The sequence below is a fragment of the Herpailurus yagouaroundi genome, unplaced genomic scaffold (assembly GCF_014898765.1).
Source record: "Herpailurus yagouaroundi ecotype Mexico unplaced genomic scaffold, PumYag 428, whole genome shotgun sequence".
Classification (NCBI taxonomy): domain Eukaryota; kingdom Metazoa; phylum Chordata; class Mammalia; order Carnivora; family Felidae; genus Herpailurus; species Herpailurus yagouaroundi.
Genome location: NW_024412645.1, coordinates 2,911,693 through 2,939,163, shown reverse-complemented (window position 1 = coordinate 2,939,163; position 27,471 = coordinate 2,911,693). Strand labels below are relative to the sequence as shown.

General features: G+C 47.1%; 1 protein-coding gene across 1 annotated transcript in view; it reads left to right on the top strand.

Annotated features, from left to right (window-relative positions):
• The first annotated feature begins 7,770 nt into the window (after positions 1-7,770).
• The window catches only part of ZNRF3 (zinc and ring finger 3), a 143,524-nt gene continuing 123,823 nt past the window's right edge, over positions 7,771-27,471 (top strand). The window contains exon 1 of the mRNA XM_040463898.1: positions 7,771-8,344. The gene's annotated coding sequence lies outside the window, so the exon portion shown is untranslated. The remainder of the gene's footprint in view (positions 8,345-27,471) is intronic.

The following is a 27,471-nucleotide window of genomic DNA, read 5'->3' as shown; positions in this document are numbered from 1 at the left end:
TTTTCCTGTTGTTCAATGCTTTGAAACATTTTTAGTGTCTGTGTAGCATACTCTTGTCTTCCATTATTCTAAGGAATGGCTGTGGGGAACATCCGTTCTGTATTTCTTGATTATTTTCAAAGGATAAAGTTCTAGAATTGGGACCATGGATGGGGTCAAGTGGTGTAAACATTTTGAATGCTCCTGGTATGTGTTGTCAGATTGCTCTGCAGAAGGGTGGTTTTAGTTTATACTCCCTGCCAGGTTGGAATACATGTTTCCACCTATTCCTGCTCATAACAGGTAGCATAACAACAACAATAAAAAAAAAAAAATCCCAAAGGCGACTTCTTACAAGTGAAAGTCTGTCCGTTTCTCTTAGTGGATAGTAAAATACTGGCTTTTTTTCCCTCTCCCGCGAGGATCTGAGTTATGACTAATGTCTGTATCAAAGGGAAGGTACCTGGCGTGGCTCGTGGGTCCTCCCTCATAGGTATCTGAGCGTGATTCAGGAGCAGCAGGCCGCTCTTGTGTTCTGGGCAGGGGACGGGGCGGCTGTCCAGGCAGATGGCTGTGCGGGGAGGCCTAGAGAACACCTCAAGGAAGGCACCACCGCGCTGTCTGCACATCCTGTGGCGACAGATTGTGGCCCAGGAGGGTGCTGCTCCTGCATTCACTGTTTTGTGCCCCGCAGTGTTCCCATAGAGCAGGCTCTCTGCTTGTGAACAGGCCAGGTTCAGAAAGGCCTTACGAATCTGTCCTTTCATTCAGAGTGACGCTGCCGTTAGTTGGCGTTGGGCAGACATGCGAGTGGAGCCAAGCGCAGGTTCACCAGGGGGTGCATTCAAAACAGCAGGACCAAGGGCTGAAACTGGTTCCTGGTATTTTCTTTGATCCCTGTTAAACATCTTGAAATTTTACATCAAAATCCAGGGCTTTGGCTCTTCTTGAAAAATTAAAAGACTGGCAACATCAGGTCCACTTTTTTGCATGGCAACAGCCTAGCCTGCCCCGTGGGATAACTGTCGTGCCCTTCAGATGGGACATGGGCCCTCATGTTCATCAGTCTCCATTGCATTGCTTTGGCTTACTTCGCTCAGTGGTAATTACCTTGACCCACGCCTGGCCCCTGTAGGCACTAGAGTTGGCCAGCCTTTCTCTGAAAGTCCTGAAGCCAAAAGCGTTTAAGTTGTGCTTGGTGAGTCTCCTTTCTTTCCTTCCTCAACCACCCAATGTGCCTGATGTCCTGTTGTGGCATTATGATGCTTCAGTGGACCCCATGAGGCTCTAGTTTCGCTGCTGGGGAGGGCTCACCTGGCCCTGTGTGACCAGTGTTCTTTTTACTTTGGTACAGGGGCTTCCATTTTCTCTTGTTCTTCTCGAAGGCTGAAGTCATTTGGCCTGTGTCTTCATGAAGATCTGTGTCCTGCCTCTCTTTTTGCTCCTTGGTTTCTTTTGACCTCTAGAGTTACTGTTTCAACTGGAGGGCACCCTGAAAATGCTATGGCTCAGCTGTCTTTTTACAGTGAGGGGACTGGGGGCAAGGGCCTTGGGCCTTTGGTCACAAGAGGAGCTGTGATTAGAAGTCTGGTCTTGGGGCTCCCCGGTGCTGGTCTTTCTAGAACAGCTTCCCACTTTGGTGGTTGAGTTCCAGAAAATCTTTCATGTGCCTGGTGCATTAAGGTCCCCAGTGCACTTTTACCTGTATTATCTTGTTTCTGTCTCAGCGTGCAGCTTGGGAGTGCCTTCCCCGGATTCTGCCCTAGAAGGCCAGCTGCCGGCCAGGTTGTCCTGGTTGCCAAGGCTTGTCCCATATTCAACATAGAGTGTTTTTCTTTGTACCTAGTTGTACACTATTACTTAACCCCATTTTACATGTGTGTTCAGCCCCTTTATGCAATTTGGGGAAATGACAGAGTACCCGGAGATTTGTCATCTTTTCAGAACGTGCCTCGGTGCTGGAGTCCATGGTAAGCAGACAGTCAATGGCATGTAAAGAATGTCACAAGCTTGACTTGCAAAGCCTTTTCAAAATCGAAATCAAGGTAGCCTGTGACCAGGTCAAAGGGAAATGGTGTACTCAAGATGGTGCTCGATTTCCTCTTTCCTCGCTGACCTTACCTCTTCATGCCAGAGGCTGCCCGCAGGTCTCCCTGCCTCACGTTCTCGCTCTCGGAGTCCATTTTTCCTCCCCCCACCAGCCTCATCTTTCCATAGTAACCTTTGATCTCGGCCCAACCTTGATCAAAATCTTTCAGGACCATCCCACTGTTAACCACCCAGCTGAGCACATGGGTGACCTGGGCAGTCCCTCCAGCACCATCCTGTCCGCCCCCGTCCGCTTGCCGCCTCTGGGCTGCAGACCTGGGTCCTGTGTGTTTCACCTTTGTTCCCTGAATGGGTCCTGGGCTTTCCTTCGTCTGCGCCGTTCATTCTGAGCACCCTTCTGCTGTAATACATTTCTGTGCCTCCATGTTCTGTGCCCGCTCCTCTGCGGTTGGTTCCTTCCCTGCTTTCAGGGGCCACATGTCCAGTCCTTCCCATCACACGTTTCCTCTTCCACCAGTGCATTCCTTTGAACCCAAGCACTCCTTCCTTCACTTGGCAGCTGGTCTTAAATTCCTCATTGTAGTTGTCCTCTTGTTAATGGTTTCCTTTCCCCACAAGATCACAGCTCCCACTAGGCGGGGGTTGCGCCTTACTCACCCCCCTATTGCCTGGCAGTACAGCTCTCTAATATTTACTGGATTGAAATCCTTTTTTCTAGATCATAATACTTGGGGATAGCATAGTGATGGGGATGTTAGTGTGGCCAGAAAAAGACTTGGCTTTTTCGGAGGGAGAACTTTCTATGATTGTAGAAACAATTCACAAGCAGCTTGTAGACATGGGTGTGTCCCAGGGCTATTCCAAACAGTTGGGATGGACCAGACTCACAGTAATTTCACCTTGCCCCTGCTCTCCAGGAAGCTAGAAAAGGAGATGTGGGCAAGGGGATGATGCCTTCTCTTAACTCCTTTCCAGCCTGGCATGCAACTACCTGGGTACATTGTCCAAAGCATGCTGGAGAAGAGAATGTCCCAGCCTGACTGTAGACTTTTAGGGAGTGTGTTTTATTTAAGTTTGGATAATATTTTGGTGGCACTTAGAAAATTGGTACTTTTGAGGAATAGCAAAACTGTATACAGCAGTAGTGTAACTCCAGTATGACCCATCAGAAGCAACTGTATATGGGTCCCTACGTCCCTACTTAAATTTGTACCATATTCTTACCTCATTTGGACTGTCTGGCATGGTCCTTGATCCTGTGTTTTAAGTGCTGGGTGGAAAGCAGAGTTTTAAAGGACTACAGTAGTGTTTCTAAAGAGGCCAGCAGGCTTTGTGTGGAAGAAATTGAAATTTCAATTTAATAAACATTTGATTTTCTACTCTTTTTTTTTTTTAATTTTTTTTTAATGTTTATTTATTTTTGAGACAGAGAGATACAGAGCATGAACGGGGGAGGGTCAGAGAGAGAGGGAGACACAGAATCTGAAACAGGCTCCAGGCTCCGAGCAGTCAGCACAGAGCCCGACGCGGGGCTTGAACTCACATACCGCGAGATCGTGACCTGAGCTGAAGTCGGACGCTTAACCGACTGAGCCACCCAGGCGCCCCGATTTTCTACTTTTTATGGGGCCCACTATAAACATATGGGAATTATTGAATTATTGCTTGGTTATGTACATGGTGGCATATTGAGTTGTTGTTGTTGTTGTTTTGGTTATTGTTGCTGTTTTTGTGGAATAGTGGCTATTATATGGGTCCTGGGACTGTCTGGAAGATTCTAGAGTGTACCCATGATGTGTTATATTTCACTTATAGTAGAGGGTTTCTGTGCCCCTTCCTGGCATATCCACTCCAGAAATGTTCCAATGCCTATTAGTGAATGTCATCCAGGGAACTAAACAAGCACCTAATGTGTAGTTTTGAAATTTTGGTGTTATTAGGTTTAAATGCCTAGGACACATAGAAACTCGCTTGTGGCATTAAATGTGCCATGTGGGTGATTTCAAGTTGCAGTGGCAGTGGTAATTTTTGCATTTCCTGACTCTTGTGTTTAAATTTGCAGTCTCAAGATTGCATCACCATAGGTTTTCACATTTAATGAATATTTATGTTGAGCCGAGTTCTATACGAATGCGATGGTTTCTGACTTGATTATAGCTTGCCGTGCACTGTGGCCAGGAGTGCCCTACAGACAACGGAGTTGGCACACGCCTCAGCATGCCAAGCCCTGGCGGATGTGGTTAGGGACCACGGTGACTGGTGCCGGGGTTGCCATGCCAACCTTGTTTTTGGAAGGGGGAGGCTCTAAAACAGCAGTGGGATGGGGGCAGAAGAGTTTTGAATGTTCTAAGTGAAATTATTCCCCATAGGTGCCCCTGTAGGAAGATGTTGTGGAAAACTCTAGAATTCTCAACTACATGCTTAGATAACATTAATTAATTTTCTTAATTTACTTTTGCAAGGCTGTTTTAATGGTCCTCTTGTGAAACTGTGGAAGTTCTATGGTGGATCTTCCATGTGTAGATGTCTTCCCTACTTGCTGCAAGGTAAATAGGGAATCTCCTATCTCCTAATATTACCAACCCCCTCCTCTCAAGCCCTGCCAACATCCCTTGCCCTCTGATAACTCTAACCTAGTGACGGCTGATTAGAGAAAGGGGAGGAAAAGAAGAATGAGGCAGAGGATGGTTGGGGGACTCTCCGTCCCCCAGCTCTTTATCTTCATTCCCCTCTTCTCCCCATCCCAGGAAGGCCTATCCTCTCCCCTACTTATTCTCCTGTATTCAACAAAGACCGTGGTTGTGAATGCCATCACCCAGTGGTGGTACCTTCAGATGCCTAGCTGTTAAGCTTTGGCAGGCTGAGTTAGGACAGGAGGAGGAGGGATGTGCCCCTGGCACCCCACACTGGAATGCTGTTTGCCCCTTTGCAGATGGTGGTCTTGCACGACTAATTCTGCGGTGCCTGGTGTTGTGCGGTGAAGTGTCCGGAAGGGAACTGATCAGGTCTAGTAAGCCAGATGGGGCCCAGGCTGGCGGAGCAGGATGGGACTTGTGGGCATCATCCGCTGTTCTAGCATTTTTTTTTTTAATGTTTATTTAATTTTGAAAGCGAGAGAGAGAGAGAGAGAGAGAGAGAGAGAGAGAGAGAGAGAGAGTCAGAGAGGGGGTGGGGTACCAAGGATCCAAAGCAGGCTCTAGGCTCTGAGCTGTCAGCAGAGAGCCTGACATGGGGCTCAAACCCACAAACCGTGAGATCATGACCTAAGCCGAAGTCACACGCTTAACTGACTGAGTCGTCCTAGCATTTCTGGACAGAACGAGAGCTGAGCTACTGGAGGAGGCTGGGACTTTCACAGGCTCAACAGCTCAGGCAGTCTTGTGTTGTGGGGGCTTGCCTTCAAGGCTCAAAATAGAAAAAAAGCAACAACCCCCGCCCCCCAGTAGAAACTTAATAATTCAGAAGGGAGGCTGACCACATGTTTAGACTTTGCTGACTTGGGGTCAGCTGTGTGACTCTCCCATTAGATTGGATCCTCCTTCAGGGTGGGGCTGGTGTCTCAATCTTTTGATATTTCCCCACTCCAGCCTGAAGGGTCTTGTGTGAATTAGGAACAGCTTTACTTCCTCAAGATACGTGGCTTTCATTTGCTGTAAATTGGTCATAATATGGACCCCAGATACATTGGGGCACCCCCTGGAATTGTTCATTGCATGAGGCCTTCTCCCTGTGGGCTGATATGGCACCTTTGTGTTATTCCCTCTTCGCCTCTCTCTCAGCAATTCTTACATGCTGTTTCTGATTTTTGTCCATTCCTAGAAAACCAGGGAACCGTGGTGGTTAGAATTCTGTGTAACACTGGGAAACAAGATATCAGGGGCACATAGGGAGTTTAGTATGTAGATTCTTTAAAAATAATTTTTTTTTAATGTTTATTTATTTTTGAGAGAGAGAGAGAGAGAAAACGCGAGAGGGGGAGGGCAGAAGAGAGAGGGAGACACAGAATCGGAAGCAGGCTCCAGGCTCTGAGCTGTTAGCACAGAGCCCGATGCGGGGCTCGAACTCATGAGCTGTGAGATCATGACTTGAGCCGAAGTCGGATGCTCAACCGACTGAGCCACCCAGGTGCCCTAGTATGCAGATTCTTGATCTCTGCTCTGGCCGCTTTTCTGCTTTGTGTTAGCTCTCAAGAGATGAGCTGACTCGAGTGGGGTCCCCAAACCTTGGGGACCTCAGCAATTACATGGGTAGGCTTTTGTGGAGCAGAAGTGACACCACCATTGTATGGGAGAAGATACACGTGTATTCCTAAGAAAAACTTACAGTTTAACTTTTGGATTCTAACCTGATTTGGGTGTAAGTTCTCCTTAGTTCTGTGTTACAGCTACAACCTTGAGCCAACTGCACTTAAGTGGGAGGACACTTCCGTGTCATCGAACACTGACATGGCTGTTGGGAGCAACAGCTTTCAGCTTCGCTACGTAGATACCCAAAGTTTGCCACGTTCCTTAAAGCATGTTGTAAATTTTGCAGAAGGAGTGGTCCTGGATTTCCTTTGCTGATGGGAGAGACTGCTTTGGGTTTGAACCCAATTACCTGCTGTGGAAACGCGACTTTGCCTCCCTGGGTGTCTGTTTCTTCATCTGTAAAATGGAGCTAAGTCTCCCCTGGAGATGTTGTGAGGGTTAAATGAGGTACTCACAGCACACAATTTGTGTTTAGTGACAGTGAGGCTGATGATGAAGAAAATAGCCTACATAGTTTTATGTCGGTCCTCACCTATACCTAACGTGCTGTCGTTCTAAATTTTTATTCTAGAGTGGCTTATCAAGTGGAAAGAATCCAAAGGTGCTAGTCATTGAGAAGAAATTGTAAAATGGGGTTGTTTTTTTTTTGAACACACTCAGTGTCTGACCACTTAGACCGTTATCTCTTCTCCCCAGGTGGGGGCCCAGGGGCTCCTCAGAGTGTGCAAGAGGCTCAGGTTGCTTGTTCCTCCCTGGGCCCTGGTTCCCTCTTTTACCTGTTTCCCAGGAGGTACGCTGTGCTGCTGCTTCGTCTGCTCACCCCTACACCCTGCAGCTAGATCATCATCCCGACCCTGAGCTCTGCTCTTTCGGACAGGCACGTGTGCGCACGCGCACACACGTACATGTGAACTGCAAGTTGTGTGTATAGGAGGCTGTGTTTCTAGGCAAGCCTGTCTGTTGTTCCTGAGGCCACATGGCCTGCATACGGGCACCACTGCTCCGAAGGAAAGCGGGGTGGTTGATTGCTCCTCTGGATCCGGCCAGGGCACGTGGAATGTTGTGATATACTAAGGCTGTGCTCTGGGGGCCTAATTATGTGGGGCCTGTGGCAAGCACAAGTGACTTCAGCACTTGGTTTGATCCAGTGTGCAATTTTGCCAAAGCAAATACTTTATTAATCTTAACCCTCAAATTAGACACATTGACTTTTTCTAAAAATGGGAATGATAGGAGTGCATTGTAGGGTTTTTTGTTTTTTTTTTTTACTTTCCCCCACCACCCTCTGCCAAGACTGGGCTGTGCATTCCTCTCCTTGAATGGAGAAGGTAGTTTTCATCTCTGTCTACCCCCTTCTCTCACATTCCTGAGACTGGGTGATGGAAAGATGATGCCCCTTCTCCTTCTGTTGCAGGTGAGCTTTTCTCCTTGCTGTCTCTGAGGTTATACTTCTTTCTATGTCAAGGCCCAAGAGTCTTGCTCCTGAAAGGATCTGCTGTCCTGATGGAACTTTCCTAACTGGGGACTCTTCCCGGTTTCCTTAGGATTCTGATCCAGAATGCATGCAGGGAAATTGTTGGGTGACTTCCCGTAGTGACCTTGAGCGTGTCCACAGAGGCTCAGCTGTAATTTCTCGTGTGGCACGCAAGGAAGGTAGCCTGGTGGGTAGATGGAGAGCTTCTTGCTCAGCACCCTCAAAGTGACTTGGGTGAGGGGCAGACTCATAGGGCAGCATGAACCTGGTATTAGAGAGTGAGCTCGCTCTTACCTAGTTCAAGTAGGAGAAAAAAAAAAAGCCTCTAAATAAACAAGTGCTGTAACCTCACCTCAGAGAACGGTTCTGAGTTAGCGTCCTCTTTTCTCTGCACTCGGACTCTGCCAACAGTCTGAGGGGACCTGGTGGGATTTACCAGCTTTGAAGTCCTAAGGTGCTATTTTAATACTTTTCTTTTACATTGCAGGTTTCGAGGCCGATTTAACTAGATTCTGGAGGGAGCTTTTACTTTACACCATTCTTAAGAGCCCGGACAATCTTGAAAGAGTTAAACCCTAATTAGCTCATTCCTAAGGTATTTAATGCCCTTATTAAAACTCAACTGCTCGCTCACTTTTTTCTTTAGTGAATCAGATTTCTTGAGGAGCTGAGCCCTCACTCCTCAGATCACAGGCTCACATGTTGAAGCTGGCAGTGCTAGAGGCTAGTTCCTATCTGTGTGACAGCATTTTTAATTTAACAGGACCGCCTTTGATGTTCCCAAATATTTATAGGCAGCTTTAGATCATTTCAGTGTGTGCTTTCTTTTTCTTTTCTTTTCTTCTCTCTCTCTCTTTTTTTTTTTTTTTAACTAGAGCAAAAGTTCTTCCTCATGCAACAGCCTTCCTTTTATCCTGTTGGTTTATTTTTGTTTCCTTTGCAGCTTTGGCGAAGGCTCTTTGGCTGCGTTCACACAAGGTTGACCCTTCCTTTAGCTTCTTTCGTAAAGGCCACCTCTCTGTATCATCCTGCCTGCTTGGGATTGCTCAAGACACTTCTGTTTGTCCCTTGACTTTCTAGAGGCTGAGTTTTTTTTCGGATTTGGCTCAGGAATCTGCTCTCTGGCTGACCTGAAAGCGTTCAGATCAGTGTGGAGATCCGGGCAATGTGTGTGGAGGTGTCTCTTTATGGATGACCATGGCTGTGATGTCCTCCTCTGCCTGCGCACGTTGACCAGGCCTCGGCAAGTTGTGTTAGAATGTAACTTCAGCAGATAGTGCCGTAGCTGGGGCAGGGAACACAGATAGACAGTACTCTCTCCTGATCTTTGTAGGCTTGCTCCATTTGGCTTTGCTAGACTTGTTGGCTGAAAGTAATAGAGAATCATAGACTTCAGTCTCAGGGATGGGAAAAACAGAGCTGCGATGCAGATTTGTTAAACCATCAAGAAAAAGGAAAAGAAAACTTTGTACCAATCAAAACAAATGACAGAACAGAGGACGGTGGATTCTCTAGCCTGGACTCTGGGTAAACATTCTGCTTGTGACACAATCCAAGTTATTGAACTCTGGGCTGTTGTTACTTACCTGGGCCTGACAGAAGCCCGGAACTTTCCATGGCTGCCGCCATCATTGCTGGCTCTGCCTCCTATTACATGGAAGCCTGTTAGGGCTGAAGGTCACATAGGTGGTTGGTGAAACATTCGAGTGAATGAATACCATGTTAGACACTGTCCTTGGGGCTTTCCACTGTCTCACTAGATCTTCGAGAGGATTCTGAACAACAGAGGTTTTATTCCTCTTCTTTTTAAGTAAGGACTCCAAGGTGCAGAGAGGTCTTTTTTTTTTTTTTTTTTAATGTTTATTTATTTTTGAGAGAGCGACAGAGCACAAGATGGGGAGGGGCAGAGAGACAGAATCTGAAGCAGGCTCCAGGCTCCAAGCTGTCAGCACAGAGCCTGATGTGGTACTCGAACTCACGAACTGCAAGATGATCTGAGCCAAAGTTGGATGCTTAACCGACTGAGCCACCCAGGCGTCCCTGCAGAGAGGTCTTAACACAGCTAGCGAATGGAGAGCTGACCTGGATCTCAAGAGTGTGTTTATAACCTCACTGTAAGGCAGTTTGAGGCTGGCAAATCCAATGGTGATCCGCTAACCTCTTACAGCTAAGAAAACCTCTTGAAGCTAAAATCTGCAGTGTGTTGTGTTCTGAGAGTCAGAGCTGACCAGGCTGTCGCCATGCAAGGGACACAGGGATGGATAACACATCCCTGGAGCCAGACAGGCCTGTGTTTGCATCCTGGCTCCGCCACTGCCTTGTGATCTTGGCCAGGTCACCCAACCTTCCTGAACCTGTTTGCTCATTTCTTTTTTTTCAACATTTATTTATTTTTGGGACAGAGAGAGACAGAGCATGAATGGGGGAGGGGCAGAGAGAGAGGGAGACACAGAATCGGAAACAGGCTCCAGGCTCTGAGCCATCAGCCCAGAGCCTGACGCGGGGCTCGAACTCACGGACCGCGAGATCGTGACCTGGCTGAAGTCGGACGCTTAACCGACTGCGCCACCCAGGCGCCCCTGTTTGCTCATTTCTAACATGGGACAGTATAGATTGTACCTCAAAGGACTGTGAGGATTAAGTGAGATAATATATGTAAGTTACACAGTAAATGTTCAATACATGTTAGCACTGGTGACTGTTGCTGCTATAGAATCGTCACCCTCGAGGACTTCACAGTCCTGCGGGAGAGACAGTCAGGTAAAGCAGCTATCAGATTGTCAGGTAAACCAGGTAAACTTGGCAGCTACAGCGGAGAGATGTGCTACTGCTTAGCAGGGGCCTAGGGCAGAGCCATTGGCTTGGGGTTTTACATTCTTTCACCCAGCAGATATGTCTTGAGTGCTTACTCCCGTGCTAGGCAGTCTTTGAGTCACACTGATTACTTCCCTACCCCCTCCCTGTCCCTTGGAGGAATTTGAGCTAAAATGTTAATTGTCACCTGGAGAAAGATTCCCTGAAGTCATTTTCACAAGAAACCCCAAGATGCAAAATGGCAGAGCCACACTTCATTTGACAGTTTATCTTGCATTGCTTTGTGCCGTCCCTTCGACTATTATTTTAATCTTATCTGATTTTCCCCTAATTTTTCTGGTCTCTTGTACATGAGAGCTTTATGGTCCTTGAGAATGTACAGGCGACTTGCTGAGGGAGCAGGTGGTGATCCTTTTGTTCCCCACAGTGCCCAGATGGTGTCCGTGCCTTCTCATGGTCTGGTTCCATGGGGATTTGTTGATAAGATTTTGCTTTGATTTGGTTTTCCAGCCCAGCGCCATGTTCAGATTTGATTACAGACCCTGTTTTTTTTCTCTGCAGAATTTCATTGCTCTGTCATTGGCTGTCTTGAAACTTAAGTCCCATTCTCCACATCCCCCACCCCTTTGCAAACTGTGAGGATGGCTGTGTGGTAGAATTTTCTCCCTGTCCACAGTGTACGGTCCAGAATGGAGGTTAACACACTTTCACTTGTTGAACTGGTTGATGAAAGCCAGTGGGGCTGCTGTCCTTATATACTTACGAACCCAAATAAGCCTTTCTCTAAGGTAGATTTCAGGTCATTTATGTGTCTTTTTTGTTGCATTCATGAGCTTTTGGTGGGAAGTGGGTGTTTTTTAAATACACTATTGATTTGAAACTACGAGGTTGCTCTGACTACTTTTGGACCATGAAAATAATGTTAATTTTTTATTTATCTCTGTTTGAGGGCAGCACTAGAGTGGGTCATTTATATTCAGCTTTGGTACCCATGCTTTCTGTAAGTAGCATGTTTAACCTCACATTAAAAGTAGCTTATATTCAGCTAAGACAGCAACTGATTGAAAGGATAGTTCAGAAGAAGGGTAAACGAGAGAGAGAGAGAGAGAGAGAGAGAGAGAGAGAGAAAGCAGTATGCCATTGCACTTGGTTCCATAGAGTTAACTGAGAATTAATCGAAGCCCAGATTTCTTTCCAAAGAACCCCTGACAAGTTTCATATGTTTTGTTTTGTTTTTTTAATTTATTTATTTACTTTGAAAGAGAGCGAGAGAGTGAGCTGGGGAGGGGCAGAGAGAGGGGGAAAGAGAGAGAGAATATCTCAAGCAGGCTTCACACTGCCAGTACAGAGCCCAACACGGGGCTCTACCTCATGAACCGTGAGATCATGACCTGAGCCGAAATCCAAAGTTGTACACCTAACTGACTGAGTCAGCCATGCACCCCATATGCTTATTTACCTTCTTGTGGGCATCTTGGTGGCATTCTTTTGTCCCTTGGTCCAGGGCGCACGCTGGCCGTGCTGTGGATGAGGCAGTAGCACCTGGGAGCCCATCTCAAAGCAGTGTTGTGACCCATTAGTGTGCAAGTCTACTCTGGAGGGGATAAGTGGGCCATCACTAGCTAGCAAAATTTGGGCAGAAAGAAGTCCAAGACGGTTGAATTAGTACCACTGGGGCCTGTACATGGTGATGTGTGCATTTTCCAGCAATTCTTAAGGAGCATAAGTTTGCCCCAGGTCATATGGGATGTGTCTGCCCCGCCTCCCATCAGAACTAGGAATGGGAGCAAATCTGTTCCGCATTCGTACTCCTTCCCCCAGCTTAGCTGGATTGCTGGATGCGCGGTCAGTTAGATGCAATTTGTTTTCCTCAAGACAGGGAAAGCCTGCATTGATAATACAGTGATAGGACCCGTGATTACAGTTTGGGTTTTTTTAAATTGGCGATTAGATCTGTCTGGGCAGAAAGCAGAGATGAAGTTAATGGTCTAGTGCGGATCACTGGTTCCCAGGCAAGGACCCAGTGGCTCAGTTGGGCTTTTTAGGCACATTTGTCTGAAGAACACTGTTTGGTTTTGAACCACTTTCCAAAGCTCTGAAGCGCTTCCTGATCTTGGTGGAAGTGTCTGTGGAAACTTGCCCTCTGGGAACAGACAGCGACCAGGAGCCAAGGACTCTAGGCACTGACCTGTCCTGGGGGCTTCCTGTTGGACAGCTTGTTAACTAACCCTACCACAGACCCTGCCCTGAGACCAGGATGGTTTTCACTGTACTAATTTTCTCAGAAAACAGTCAAACTGAAATTTGCTCTTGCTGGTATAGAACGATTATGCAAATCGGATCTGTGTGCTTAGGTTCCTAGAAATGTAGTTTAGCGAAAAGGAAAAGCACCTTCTTTTTAGCACATGTACTTCCTAATTTGCCCAATGATTTTGATGAAATTTGCATCTCCATTAGATTTTGGATCTGAAGGTACTGAGGGAACAAAGTGAAATAACTTCGTGCTTTGTCCTCCCCCGTGGATCTGAACCATCCCAAGCTGTTTTTTGTGGTTTGTCTTGGTCCTATATTCTCGGAATGAAGGCGAGGAAGTCTGCAGTAGGCTTTGGTTATTTAAAGGTGTGTCTGGCCAAGCTTAATGCCCTCTTTCCTGGAGCGTTTTGATGGATGTGGGGCATGACATTTTCTGGATAGTGTTCACAGAATCACGGCAGGCTTCTTCCTGATTATCTGTAGGGGTGGGCTCATGGGCGAGTGGGAAAGATGGAATGTATCCCCGAGATGGTGGCATTATAATGTGCGTGGGCTGAGGACCACGAGCCCACGGCTGAGGAAAAGCACCTAGAAATGCTGAACAGATCCTGGGGGTGGGCCTCCGCCCGGGTTTAAAGAAGGCTGGGCTTGGAGTCACCCCTACCTACACTTGGTGGGGGGAAAGCTGCGACCCAGGCTGGGTTGGCATCCAGTGGGGCTTTCTCTAGTAGATCTGGAGGTGGCCTACTGTGGAATGTGCTTGTGGCAGCGGAAGGAGGAAGGCGAGGCCAAGCGAGGCCATGGCTGGGAGACAGGAGACCTGACCCGCTCCCCAATCTGACACTTAAATGGGAGCCAGCTAAACTGAGCCTCAGCCCCACATCTGTAAACTGGGTGTGGGGGCTGGGTGAGATTCCTGGAGGGAGGATATGTATGCTTAGGGGCTTCCTGCGGGGCAGGAACAGGATGGGGGGAATCACTCAAACTGGAGAATCTGGGAGGGAAGCGAACTTCAGAGGCCAGTAGGCGATGGACTGGGGGAGGGGTTCTGCATGCCAGCAAAAGGTGTTTGCCTTTTATTATAGAGACCAGGGGATCTTACAGCCACGCGTGGTAGATGATGTCCATGTGTAGGGCCAGATTTTTGATGACATGACCTCCCTGGCCTGGAGTTCTCCAGCAGCATGGTTTGTAATCACAGCAGCCTGGGGGCTCAGTCAGGGGCTGTGCTTTCCTCCCCCCCCCCCCCCCCCAGAGCAGTCTGGAATGTAAGGGAGTAAGTAACAAGTTCTAGTGACAACCTTGAATTCATTTTATTAAAGATAAATAAATTACATGCCAACTTTGGCCTTTAACTGTTATTAGTAACAAATTGCTCTCCACCCATACACTCAACCTTTCATGACACCTTGGGGAAATCTGCTGTTGTGGCTGGGGGCGGGCCCCCCCCCCAGGGTTTTTTTATATACCACGAGTGTGTAGAAACTTCTGGGGAGCGATTCATCAGCTGCTTTTCAGGTTCTGCCCATAACCCATAACTGAAGTTGGGACTCTATCTGTTGACAGTCCTGGGTTTCAGAAGAGAGATTTCAAGGTCCGTCAGGATTAGGCAATAGAGTGACTGGCTGGCTGGTTTGGACATTTTTCTGGTTATTGACAGGCCTTACTGTGGCTTCTCCCAGATGAATGAGGAATATATTTTCCTAAATCCAGCCATTGAGCCAAATGAGCCACACTGGGATAAACTCTGTTTGTTTACAAATTATGTAAGAGAAGTGCCCGGCCATTAAATTCTTCTGGGCCAGAATTCTTACCCCTCTTCAAAGTTGTAATCAAACTAAACAAACACTTTCCACAGGAACTAACTCCCTCCCGAGAAACAGGAGCAGATGCTCCTGGGAGGCCTTTAGCAACTTTGGAATGTTTAATGTAGAAATATGTAACCAAGGTGAAGTTGTTCCAGAAATGTTGCTTGCTCTAGCCAGGACCAAAGCACTAGTCAGCTTTTTTTATTTAGGGCAAGAGGTGCAAAATGAACTGGGCCAGGCGGAATTTTCTCTAGAATGTTTAATTTTGTTTTCATCTCCCCCTCCCTCTCCTAGTTTCAGCCCCTTGTGACCTTTATTCCTTTCTGCTTAAGTAACTTTTTTTATGTTTTTTTTTTTTTTTTTTTTTTTTTTTTTAAAGGCTTGATCCTTATCTCTTAGCTGTGCTGGATTACATCTGGGGATCAAGGAGCTCTCCTCTCAACCAAAGCACTCAGTTATTGCTTCTCTGTCTCTAGGAAAGATGTCAGGTGCAGAGCAAACACTCCAGGGGAGAGAGGCTGAGGCTGCGTTGCCTTTGTTGTTGTTCCAGTAAGACAGTTCTTTTGGGATTGACAAAGATGGTCTAGGCTCCCAGACACAGTTTTCCAGCTCTTGCTGATTTGGGTCTTTACTGGGTGGCTTGTTTTATTTTGGCTTAGGAATGTTGTGAATTTTTAGGACCTTGGGTGCACTTGTATTAGAATAGAGGTACACTTTCCAAGGCCAAATGTAGATTTCTGTGGATTATGCCTCAAGATGAGCTTTTCTCAAGGTGTCTTCTGAAGAACTCCAGCCCTGCAGAATGCTTTGGAAAGGGTTCTATGGTGAGCTGACTTTGAGAATGCTGTTTATCATCATTCCCTCTTGGAGATTTAGATGGCACAGTAGTGAATTAATGACTCTGAGAAATCCTGCTGAAAAGGAGTCTAAATGAACTCTATTCAACCTGGCATTTCCCAAATATACTTGATCACTGGACTCCTTTTCTCAAATACCTGCTAGCTGGGGACATTCCACTCTAGTAGCTAGCTGCTATTAAGTTGGGTAGGGTCTGTGCATGGCCAGTTGGTATCCCATTGAATTGCATTCATGGAAAGCTAAGAGTGTTAATTTATCGCTTCCCACGGGCCCCTGGGATATGGTCATCACCACCGTGGCCTGAATGCCTTTCACCTGTGATAGGACTTGTTTCTTCCATTTCAGCTCTGTAGGCTTGTAGTCTTCTCTGTACTTGGGTGAAGGGATGGGGAGCTGTATAGTATGATAGTATAAAAGAACCAAGAAACAGTGCTTCTTTTTGAGTAATTTAGTTTTTGCTGGGACGGGGTGATCCATGGAGTTGAGCAGAAATACCCTCCAAGTGGGTGTGACACTAGAGCAAGCCCGGCACCAGCCCCAAGCAGCCTGTCCTGTAGCGATGGAGAAGGCATGCCTTTGTTGCGATTTAGCAAGCTATGGGGACCTGGCAAGGGGTGGGAAGATAAGATAGAGGAGTGTCCTGGCAGTTGGGAAGCCCTAAATGACTTTTCGTTAGACTTGCTCTTGTTTTTAACACATGTTCACAGGCAACAATCTCTTCGGCTCCCCCCACCCCCCTCGAGTTGGGTGAAATGCACGTTTAAGTCTCTGGAAGAATGCTCTTGGCTGATCTGCCAGCCTTGTCAGTATCCGGGGTTTGGGGATGGCTGTCCTCCCTACTCTGACTCTTAGGCTGTGGGTTTGGCTGCTGGGTTTGGGGTGCCTTCTGCCTTGGAGGTGCTGGGCTGAGTTAGTTGAATGGTTGTGCATTTTTCAGGTTTGTCTACCTTGGTTAATGCACAAAAGATTAAATATGTTCTTCAGGCTCTAGTTGCCTGTAGGAAGAATGTGACTTGAGCAGGGCTGAGATAGTACCCCTGTGAGGTGCCTTATAAGGGGAGACTCCGAAATGAGGGGCTTAAATTCTCTTTCAACTGTGTGTCATATTTCATAGTGTTGACTTAGGGCTTTCTTTCTCTTTTTCTTTTTCCTTTTTTCCTTTCCTTTCCTTTCCTTTCCTATCCTTCTCTTTTCGTTTCTTTAACTTTTTAAATGTTTTTTTTTTTCAACGTTTATTTATTTTTGGGACAGAGAGAGACAGAGCATGAACGGGGGGAGGGGCAGAGAGAGAGGGAGACACAGAATCGGAAACAGGCTCCAGGCTCTGAGCCATCAGCCCAGAGCCTGACGTGGGGCTCGAACTCACGGACCGCGAGATCGTGACCTGGCTGAAGTCGGACGCTTAACCGACTGCGCCACCCAGGCGCCCCTCTTTAACTTTTTAAATTGGGGTTGACCTACCTGATGGATTTTGTTAGCAGCTAAGCCCTCCCCAGCCTGGGGCTTGCCTCTGTAGCTTTTGATGAGACCCCAGGCTCTGCTGTTGCATTAAGGGTGGGGCTCTGCTTAGCCCAATCCCTCCTACCCTTGCCTCTTTTTGCAGGGCTCTGATTGTCAGAAACTTTTTCCTTACACTGAATCAGACTTCTGCTCCTTGGTTCCGGTTCTGCCTTCTAGAGCGTATTTGTGTCCTAGGGCCGCCAGAACAGAGTACCACAGACTGGCTGGCTTAAACAACAGAAATTTATTTTTTCACCGTTCTGGACACTACAGGTCTGAGATCAAGGTATCAGCAGAGTTGGTTTATTCTGAGGCCTCTCTCTTTGGCTTGTAGATGGCCATCTTCTCCATGTGTCTTTGTGTGATTTCTTTGTAACTGTGTTCAGATTGTCTCTTCTTATAAGGACACATGCCATATTGGATTAATGACCTGATTTAACTTAATCACCTCCTTAAAGACCCTATCTCCAGATAGGCACACTCTGAGATCCTGGGAGCTAGGACTTCAACATATGAATTCTGGGGTGACATATCTCAGTCCATAACATAGAGCCACCTAAGACACAATGGCCCTTTAGATCCTTGAAGGTGGTTATCCTCCAACAACCCCATCTACCAGGGAAAAACCAATACAATTTGTTTTCTGCTTGCCAGGGACCCTTAGTTCTATGTCTTCATCATATGAGGTGATTTTGGGGTCCCTTGTCATCTTGGAGTCTTTTGGACTCGCTTCAGGTAAAGACAGACCAAGGAGAGTATCTGGACTGCTTACAGTATTCCCAGATAGAATTCATTCTAGCAACTGGTTTTGATGATTTTCTGAAATATTTAAAAGGCTAAAAATAGGCCTGTAAAGTTTTAGCAGCAACTTTAATAAATTCATCTTTAATTGTGACCGTTGACACATGCACATGGGCGCTTGTACGTGAACATGAACACGCACATGCAACCCTCCCCCTCACCCCCATGAAAGCAGTGCTAACCATAAGTCTTTTCTGACTCAGGCATTTCTGCTTAGAGTTAAGTGCCCAGGGTCTAAATTTATTTACCACTCTTTGCCCTTCCTCCAACTTCCCCAGTTTTAGGAAAGCCAGTGGGGATAGTTATTTCAAAAGAACAAATGAATGTAGAGATGTATTTATTCTTTTGAAGTGTAATTACTGTCTGGAGAGCCTAGAAGTAACTCAGTCACTTGAATAGAATTCCTTTTAGGTACTCACTCTTTATGTCAAGCTGTAGTGTAATTAGATTTAAAATTATAAGGCACCCTCTTCACTTTTGGCAATTGTTTTCCATTTTACTGTCCATCTCCCCTGCTAGAAATTGTCGAAAAGGCTTATCTGTTTTGTTCTTTGTATTTTCAGCACTTAGGAGAGCAAAGTTAAAAAAAATGTTTGTTGAATGAGTAAATGAGTCCTCCAAGTTGTCTGGTGCCTAATCAGGAAGGTCCTGTTGTGTCTCAGAGACATCAGTGTGGCAGACATGACAACTTCGGGTGTGGGGGTGACTCTGGCCACTTTTCCCTTTTGCTGCTGAATTGTGGAACTTCCCGTGAAGGGACCCTCAGTGCTCTTCACTTTTCTGCTGAATTGTGGTGTGTAAATCCTGACTGAGAGTTTTGACAGACTTTCTCCTCTCCAGATAGCATGTGACACTCTTGGTGTTCCTTTGAAGATGGTTTGACCACACCAGCCAGGATTTCCAAATCGTGGCCCCGAGATGGCCAGAGCTCTGGCCCCACACAGCTGTTAGGTCCCCTCTGTTCTGGAGACCCAACAACATTCAAAACACCAACTATTTATAGCATACTTTTCAGTGTCCGTAAATTTTAAGATGCTTTTGTTAGTGGGATGGGGCAAGCACCCTCCTGCCTGCCACCCTCTCATTGCCCCAAAGCTTGTAGTCAGGTGGCAGGAGCTGAGCCCCACCTGAGTGTTTCTGGGGCCTCACCCACCTGAGGCCTGTTGGGATGCTGCAGGGTTTCTGGTAGAGTCCGTGGAGGACTCTAATAGAGTCCTTTGAGGTGGAGTGGCCGGGGATTTAAAAAAAAAAAACCAAAAAACCCCGAAGACACCAAGGTATGTGTGTTCTGGAGAAGCCCATGCTGATCTGCCAGCCCTCCAGGTGGCTGTGCTTTCAGTGGTCTATGCAGGGACATTTGTTAAGTTAAAATCACTGGTGAGCAGGGGAGTGTCCTGTGCAACGTTCGTTTACTCTTACCTGGACAGATCCCTCAGATTTCGGCAAGGTCATTGAAGACTGTTGAATCTGAATTTGGGATATAATTAAACTCAGTAGAGCGAAGGCTCTTAGGGGTATGTAGAAGCTCATAAAAAGCCCTGATAGAGTCCCAGGTCTTCATTCTCTCAGCTGCCCCTTGGGGAAGATTCCCTTGTGTGCCATGCAGGGTGCATGGGAGGGGAGCCCCCTCCGCAAGGCACTGTTTAGAAAGGGCTCTGTTGCTAGAATGCTCCCCCTCAGCCCGCTTAGCCTGAAGTAGTTGGACTTTTGGGGGCAGATTTTGTTGTGCTAGCCTTCGGGCCCTTCAGTTCCTTGCTTGGTTCAGGGAGGGACCCGCGAGAAAGAGGCCTGTTCTGTTAGCTGGAGTTTCCATTGAAGTGCTAACTGCTGGATCCTTTGAACCTCCAGCCTGGGAGGGTATTTATAACTAGCTGTTTGCGTGCCTAGAGGAACGGAGGCCCTGCCTTTCTTGTAGTGGTTGAAGAGCCGTGCCCTTGGTGTGGGCTGAAAGGGCAGGCCTGGCTGAGTGTGGGGACTCACGCTCAGCTCCCCACGACCTTGTTCTCCTCCCTCCTCCCCTGTGAGGCCAGCGGCCCTTTCAGGGTTAACGTCTCTGCTTTGGAAGCAGCTGGCCAGTTTACACTCCTCCCTGGGCTGTACAAAAATACTTCCTTTGAAGTGTGGGGAGAAGCGGTGAAGGGTAAAACCTGGTGAAGAAGGAAACCTGGAGTGGGGCTCGAATGCGCTTCTTTTGAGGGAGTTTGCTCTGTGATTAAGCCCCCTGGCCTTCTGTGTAACCCCCTGGGCTAACTGGTCCTCCTCACATATTTCACAGCGTCCAGCCTGCCTCATAGTTGGCTTTCTCCACATATGTGTGTGTTTAAAATCTCCACGAAAGGAGCATTTCTCAGCAAGGGAAAGAGAATGCAGCGGCCCATCCTGGCAGCAGGAACCCCTCTGACCATGCTGTTCCCTGGCGCTGCTCCGGTGGGGGTGGTATCCCGGTACCCGTGAAGCTGAAGTGTTTGTACTTGGTCCTAAGGCGGCCAGCCCTGCTTCTTGCCCCCTGCTGGCCTACGAAAGCTGCCACCAATCCCATCTCTGATTCCAGATTGGAGCTCAGCAGCCCAGAGGACTATTGGGCTTTCCAGTCGGAAGTTCTGAGTTGTGACGCTTGGGACTTGCCTAGACCCAGCGTGATGCTTTGACTTCTCTTAACCTCGGTTCCCTGGTAAAGTGGGACTGGCCGATCCTGCCACACTTTTGTTGTCAGGATTGGTGGAAATAAAGGGTTGGGGGCATCTTGAGAGAGGGCAAGGCATTTCTCTAATGTAGGGCTTGCTGTTGAGCAGAAATGGCATTTGGGATAAAGGGGCCAAAGAGAAGAATGCCAGAGCAGAAATGAGACGGAACAAAGCTTGAATGTCTTCTTAATCCTTGAGTATTTGCAGCCGAGGAGGGGTCGGGGTGAGATGGGAGGAGAGGCAGCTGTTATATTCTGGCGAAGAATGCCAACCTGTTTCTCCCCACAGATGGGGCCACACAAGTTCTTTCTGAACTGAGTTTTCCAGTCCCTCTTTGCTCGGGAAATGGCCTTATCATACGGATTTCTTAACATCTTATTACACTACTCCCTAGCTCCCTTAGCAAGGAGTGAGGGCCATAGATTTAAAATATCCCATGGTTGGGGCACTTGGGTGGCTCAGTCGGTTAAGCTTCCAACTCTTGATTTAGTCTCTCAGGTCATGATCTCATGGTTTGTGAGATCGAGCCCCATGTCCTGTTTGGGATTATCTCTCTCCCCTTCTCTCTGCCCCTCCCCTACTCGTTCTGTCTCCCTCTCTCTCAAAAATAAAAGTCAACTTTATAAAAAAAATCATATGGTTAAGGTTTATTGCTGACTTGTGCCAGGCATTACGTTAATCACCCAACATGAGTGATCTCATTTACTCCTCATAACAGCCCTATGCTGTTAAGTGCCATTGTCCCCATTTTATATATGAGGAAACTGAGGCTTGAAGAAGTGGAATGACTTACCCAGGGTCTCACTACTTGCTGATACAGGTGTGGAAGTACCGACCCAGTCAAGCTGATTTTAGACCCTTTACCCTTTAGCGCTATAAGTTACAGTAAGTGATGGAGGATGACATTTAATTCTGTGCCTCAAACCTGGTAAGAAACTGTTTTTAGGGCAAGAAGTGGAACACTGACCACTGTTCATTCTGACAGTGTGTTCATGAGTTGACTCTTGCTGATCAATTATATTTGAATAAACATAAATCCTTTTTGCCTTGCAGACCAGGAACTTTCCTAATTTTGAGTTCTCTGTGCTGTCTTTATAATAAATGCTTTTTCTCTCTCACTGGAAAGGAGGGAAGATGGTTGCAGAGCTCTGTAATCATGGCTTTCTCACAGTTGAAGAGCTTGGTGTTGGGGATCGACAGGTAGCCTGCACCTCTAGGAATCCTTAGTTGTAGGCTTTAGTCTTTCCCTGGGCTGGATCCAGACTTGGCACGTACTTCAAGGGACTTGACATCCCATCCTTGACCTTCCTCAGCTGGGGAGGGGGAGGGAGGGAGCTGGGAAAGCCCCTGTGATTTGCCCCCAGTTGCACATGGGCCAGACCCAGGGCCAGGCTGGCAGTCCACTGGCCACATGCCTCTCCTTTTCACCTGAATTTAAAACAGGAGGGTAGATGAAAGGGACAGAAATGACAAGTCAGAGGAGTAGGAGGGTTCTCATTTGCAAACAGTTTCTTTTGATCTTCACCCCTTTGTTTAAACACACACACACACACACACACACACACACACACACACACACACCAAAAAAACCACAACTGGTAGCCTGAGCACATGGTTTGCTCTAGTTCATTGAGGGGCGGTCATTTCTCTTTTAGCAGGAAGCCCTCCACCCCCACTCCAGTGATCTGGTTCACTCAGGGCCCCACACCCTCTCTCCCATTTTGCTGCTCGGATGCCAGATGTCACGCTCCTCTTCACAAATCCGTAGGAGCTCTTGTTTTTTTTTTTTTTTTTTTCTTTTCTTTTCTTTATAAGGTAGAGTCTAAACCTTGTATGAATGCATGTATGTATGTATGTATGCATGTATGTAGGTATGTTTTTTATTTCTTTCTGTTTTACCCTAATATTCTATAGCCCTTGGCATTTTGCTCCCAGTCTGTCTTTGCAATTTGGTGTCCTACTATAGAACCCCTCACTTCCAGTCACATGGCTCCTTCAAACAGGCTTTGGCCTTTATTTGCATCTTTGCCTACATTCTGCCCATCTTTCAAGGCTGCTGCCTCCAGGAAGCCCTTCTGGTCTGATGCGGTGCATAATCATCTCTGCTGCCTCTGAACTTGAAGCAGCCTGGTCTGGTCACTCCCTTGGCTCTCATAATATGTTTTATTTATTTATTTTTGTCCTTTCATTTTTAGATGTGTCTGTCTCCTCACTAGATTATGAGCCTACTGAGGTCAGAAGCATGCCTTCTGACCTGCTTTTGGTATCTCACCAGCACTGTGTAGGGCCCAAGTTGGATGCTATACAAAACATCTGGGACTGAAATCCTACCATCTTTCTGTTAATTGGAATGGAAGACTTGGTAAATGAGTTTGCAAAAATAAAATGATGAATAGAGAGGTTTTTATAGGGTTTGTTTGAAAGTATTAATGTACTTTCAAATCAGGAGTTGAATGAACCAGTTTGTGTACATTTAGAAGAAACTTTTTTTTAATGTTTATTTATTTTTGAGAGAGAGACAGAGAGACAGAGCATGAGTGAGGGAGGGGCAGAGAAAGAGGGAGACACAGAATCTGAAACAGGCTCCAGGCTCTAAGCTGTCAGCACAGAGCCTGACGAGGGGCTCGAACTCATGGACTGTGAGATCATGACCTGAGCTGAAGTCGGACGCCCAACCGACTGAGCCACCCAGGCGCCCCTATAGTGAGGATTTCTGACCCAGACCTCCTTTAATGTGAAAGCTAACAAATACATGCATTTTAAACCTACTGTTGTTGATATTTTGTTCTCTAGTTAGCTGCTCTTTCTTTTCAGGTTCTTATTTTAGTATTTTTAAAACTTGTCCCAACTCATTTCTTGCATCTCTCTTCACATTGTTACAACTATGTTCTTCTCTTAAAAACATCTCTCATCTTGGGGCGCCTGGGTGGCTCAGTCTGTTGAGCATTCGTCTTTGGCTCAGGTCATGATCTCGCGGTTTGGGAGTTCAAGCCCCGCATCAGGCTCTGTGCTGACAGCTCAGAGCCTGGAGCCTGCTTTGGATTCTGTGTCTCGCCTTCTTCCTGCCTCTTCCCTGCTCACGCTCTGTCCCTCTCTGTCTCAAAAATAAATAAAAAACATTAAAAATAATAATGATAATAAAAAACATCTCTCATCTTTTGAGCTATTCTCATATATATTTTGTTTCCTTGATCCCTTTCATGGTTTGTGGTCTTACCCTCAACTCTGAGGGGTTCAGGTAGGTTGATGGTCTTCACTGGAATTTTCAGTTTGACACCCCACCCCCTCACCCCCCAAAGGTGGATCCACCTGCAGGGAAGGATTTATTTTCCCCTCTCCACCCTCTCCTAGACCTTTCCTCTGCCTTCTGGCCTTGAACACACCTCACAGCCCTGGACCATGTCCCTTTCCCAGTTAACTCTTTTGTGCCCAACCTGTGTGTGGCTTGCTCAGCTGCCCCTCGGTGGAATCATGGTTGTGTCTCCCTATACTATTTCCTCCTTGGCTTTTGTTTTTTTTTTTTCCTCCCATTTCTCACTCTCCGGTTAAGTGTGTGGCAGAAAGAGGTGGTGACATCACCAGGTCATCATTAGTAGCTCTCTGTTTTTAAAAAACATGGGGATAGGCAACTTACCCAAGGCTATGGGGCCAGTATGGAGCAAAATTTGCCTTGTGAAGCAGGGGTGTGCCATGACCCATTATGGCCCCACACGGTGGCATTGGGAGTCCAGCGGCTGGTCATGTGCCCATGGCTCTCTGAGGAATGAGTTGTCCAAATGGAACAACCTGGAATGCTTACCCTAGCAGCCATTTCTAATCTGATTTCTGAGAGTAACAGATTTTGAGGGTGGGTTTGCTATTTCCTCCAGGTTCTGCTGTGTTTATTTTTCTGGAGAGATGGACTCTATAATATTTATCTATCTGTTAACGGGGTCTGAGGCCCTGAAACAGGTGAAGAGCCCCTGATAGGGCTAACACTTGATGCCCCTCGCCTCGCAGGGATTGCACTGAGAAGATGGCTCTGTGGGCCACATGCTGTCCTGGTAGCTCCAGTGACTGCCTTGGGGGCACAGTAGGAAAGTGAATGTGACCTACCTTCGTCCCATCCAGTGCCAAACTGCTTTTTTTCCTTCCTAAATGAAAAATCTATGAAGAATAACCTTTAAAAATTGCAAAGGGTTAGTTTCAAGTTCTTACAGAAAATGTTACATGTGTTCACAAGTAGACAGAACCACGTCCACACTCTACCCCTGTAGTCACTGTCCCCCGGTCTCCATCACTTACTTTATTTTTTTTTAATTTTTTTAATGTGAAATGTATTGGCACATTGGTTTCCATACAACACCCAGTGCTCATCCCAACTCACTTTAAAAGTTGTCAACCTGCCGGCCGGTCTTGTTTCATTTGCACCCTACTCCCACCGTGTTATTTTGAAGCAGAAGCACCCATATCATTTTTTCCTGTGAATATTTCAGTATCTTTAAGAGATTCATTTTCAGAACGTAATTTCAAGGCTATTTCCACAGCGGTTAATGTTAAGTTGGTGGTGTCCCCTCCAAAGGGACAGCTCCCCCTCCCCCCACAACATAAGGGACCCACTGTGCATTTGGGTGTCCCAGCACTGGTAGCCTGGTTTGAGGATTGGGTCCTGGTGGAGCTGGAGCTGGTGGGCGACCGAATGGGCTCCGGCCGCGCGATCCAGTCGTGGATGGTGGATCCCCGCGTGGGCGCCGAGCTGGTTTCGGCTTTGCCCCAGGCGGGAACCGCAGGATCAAAGGGCGCCGCGCACTCGGCGCTTCAAAGCCTCCGGAGCCGCCCGGATTGATGCAGGGAATGAGAGCGCTCTGCTGATGTAATCGTAGCTTGTGAGACAGGTTCTTTTTTTTTTTTTTTTAATTTAAACAAAGACACCCCTGTTTGTTTAGAGAGGTGAAGCGTGCTCCGCCGAGGGCACGCGGCATCTGGAGGGTTCTACTCTGGGCTGATGGGTCCGGGTAGGGCAGGAATGCTGCCAGTGGCTAGTGTTTTCCTAGATGGCCTTGCAGAGTTTTCCGTGAAAGACGAACTGCTTCAGTTAAGAGCAGCTGATTTTCTTAGGGTGGTGGGTTTGTTGAGGATTTTGAAAGCAGCGTCCTCTGGAGGCCAGTCAGGCTTTGGAGCACACCTGGGTGACGCAGGTGAGGGGGTGAACCAGGTGAGGAGACAACCCAAAAAGTAGGCAAGGCAAGGAGTCTGTGCGCTGCCTTTGTCATTCTGTGACTCTAGAAAGGAATATCAACTGTCCCTTCCCCATTGGGCGTGAGAGGCTTGCCTGAGGCTGGGGAGTAGGGCCATCACACTGGGGTGGGGGAGGGGGCTCCCCAAGGATAGAGCTGAATGCTACCCCTAGCTTGAAGATTCTTGCAGTTTTTATAAAAATCACAGACACAGGAGGCATCTGGCTGGCTTGGGATAGAGCAGGTGACTCTTGATCTCGAGGTTGTTAGTTCAGATCCCCACATTGGGTGTAGAGATTACTTGGAAAAAACAACACAGACAAATGGGAACATCCAGAAGATCAGCCAAGTTAAGCTGCTGCCCCTGCCTTTAGTAGTTGTTCTGTATACACATTAGTGAAACCCTGTGCCATATATACCTCCATGAGTAAAATCAGAGCCATATTCCATTTTCTTGCTTGGTAAGAACTAGACATCTACAGGCAAAGCAGCCCTCCATGAGCCAGCTTGTTAGCCCCATACCAGAGTTCAGGGTCAGTGGGGTCTGAGGCACTTACCAGACTAAGTCACTGTAACTGGAGTTTATCTTGGCATCTTACAGCCATCCCAACCAAACCCAACATATGTAAAACAAGTTTTTTCTTTTTTTTCTCCCAAATCTGTTTCTCTTGAGTTCTTGTCTGTTACTCAAGCTAAAAACCTGGTGTCATTCTAAACTGTGTGACCTGGCCTCCTGATGCCTCTGTCCATGCATGGTGAATTGCCTGCAAGCTCCTTGAGGGGAAGGCTGGGTGATTTTCTTTTCTCCCTTTTTAAAAAATTTTTTAATGTTTATTTATTTTTGAGAGAGAGAGAGAGAGAGAGAGAGAGAGAGAGAGGGGCAAAGCGTGAGTGGGGGAGGGGCATAGAGAGAGCGAGACACAGAATCCGAAGCAGGCTCCAGGCTCTGAGCTGTCAGCACAGAGCCCAACACGAGGCTTGAACTCATGGAGTGTGAGATCATGACCTGAGCTGAAGTTGGATGCTTAACTGACTGAGCCACCTAGGTGCCTCGTTTTCCCCCATTTAAAAAAATTACATATTTGATTTTCCTCATCTACAAAACACTTTTGCCCATATTTTATTTTTATTTTAAAGTTTGTTTATTTTGAGAGAAAGAGAGAACAAGTGGGGGAGGGGCAGAGAGAGAGGGAGGGAGAGAATTCCAATCAGGTTCTGCGATGTCAGCGCAGACCCCACTGTGGGGCTTAATCCAAGAGTGAGGTCATGACCTGAGCCTAAATCAAGAGTTGGACCGCTTAACCAACTGAGCCACCCAGGCACCCCTTATTTGTTTATTTTGAAGTATATTTATTTATTTAGAGGGAGAGAGAGAGAGCATGCTTGCAAGAGCAGGGGAGGGGCAGAGAGAGGGAAAGAGAATCCCAAGCAGGCCCCATGTTGTCAGCACAGAGCCAGATGTGGGGCTCTCATGAACCGTGAGATCGTGACCAGAACCGAGGTCATTTAACTGACATTTAACTGACTGAGCTACCCAGGTGCCCTGTGCCCGTATTTTATTAAGAAAAATTTCAGACATACAGGAAAAGTGAAAGGATTTTACAGTGAACACCTATATTCTACCATTAATATTTTACTGTACTTGCTGGGTCACATATGCATCCGTGCAGGTGGTTGATGTGTCTTTAATATTTGAAAGCCGAGGGGCGCCTGGGTGGCGCAGTCGGTTGAGCGTCCGACGTCAGCCAGGTCACGATCTCGCGGTCCGTGAGTTCGAGCCCCGCGTCG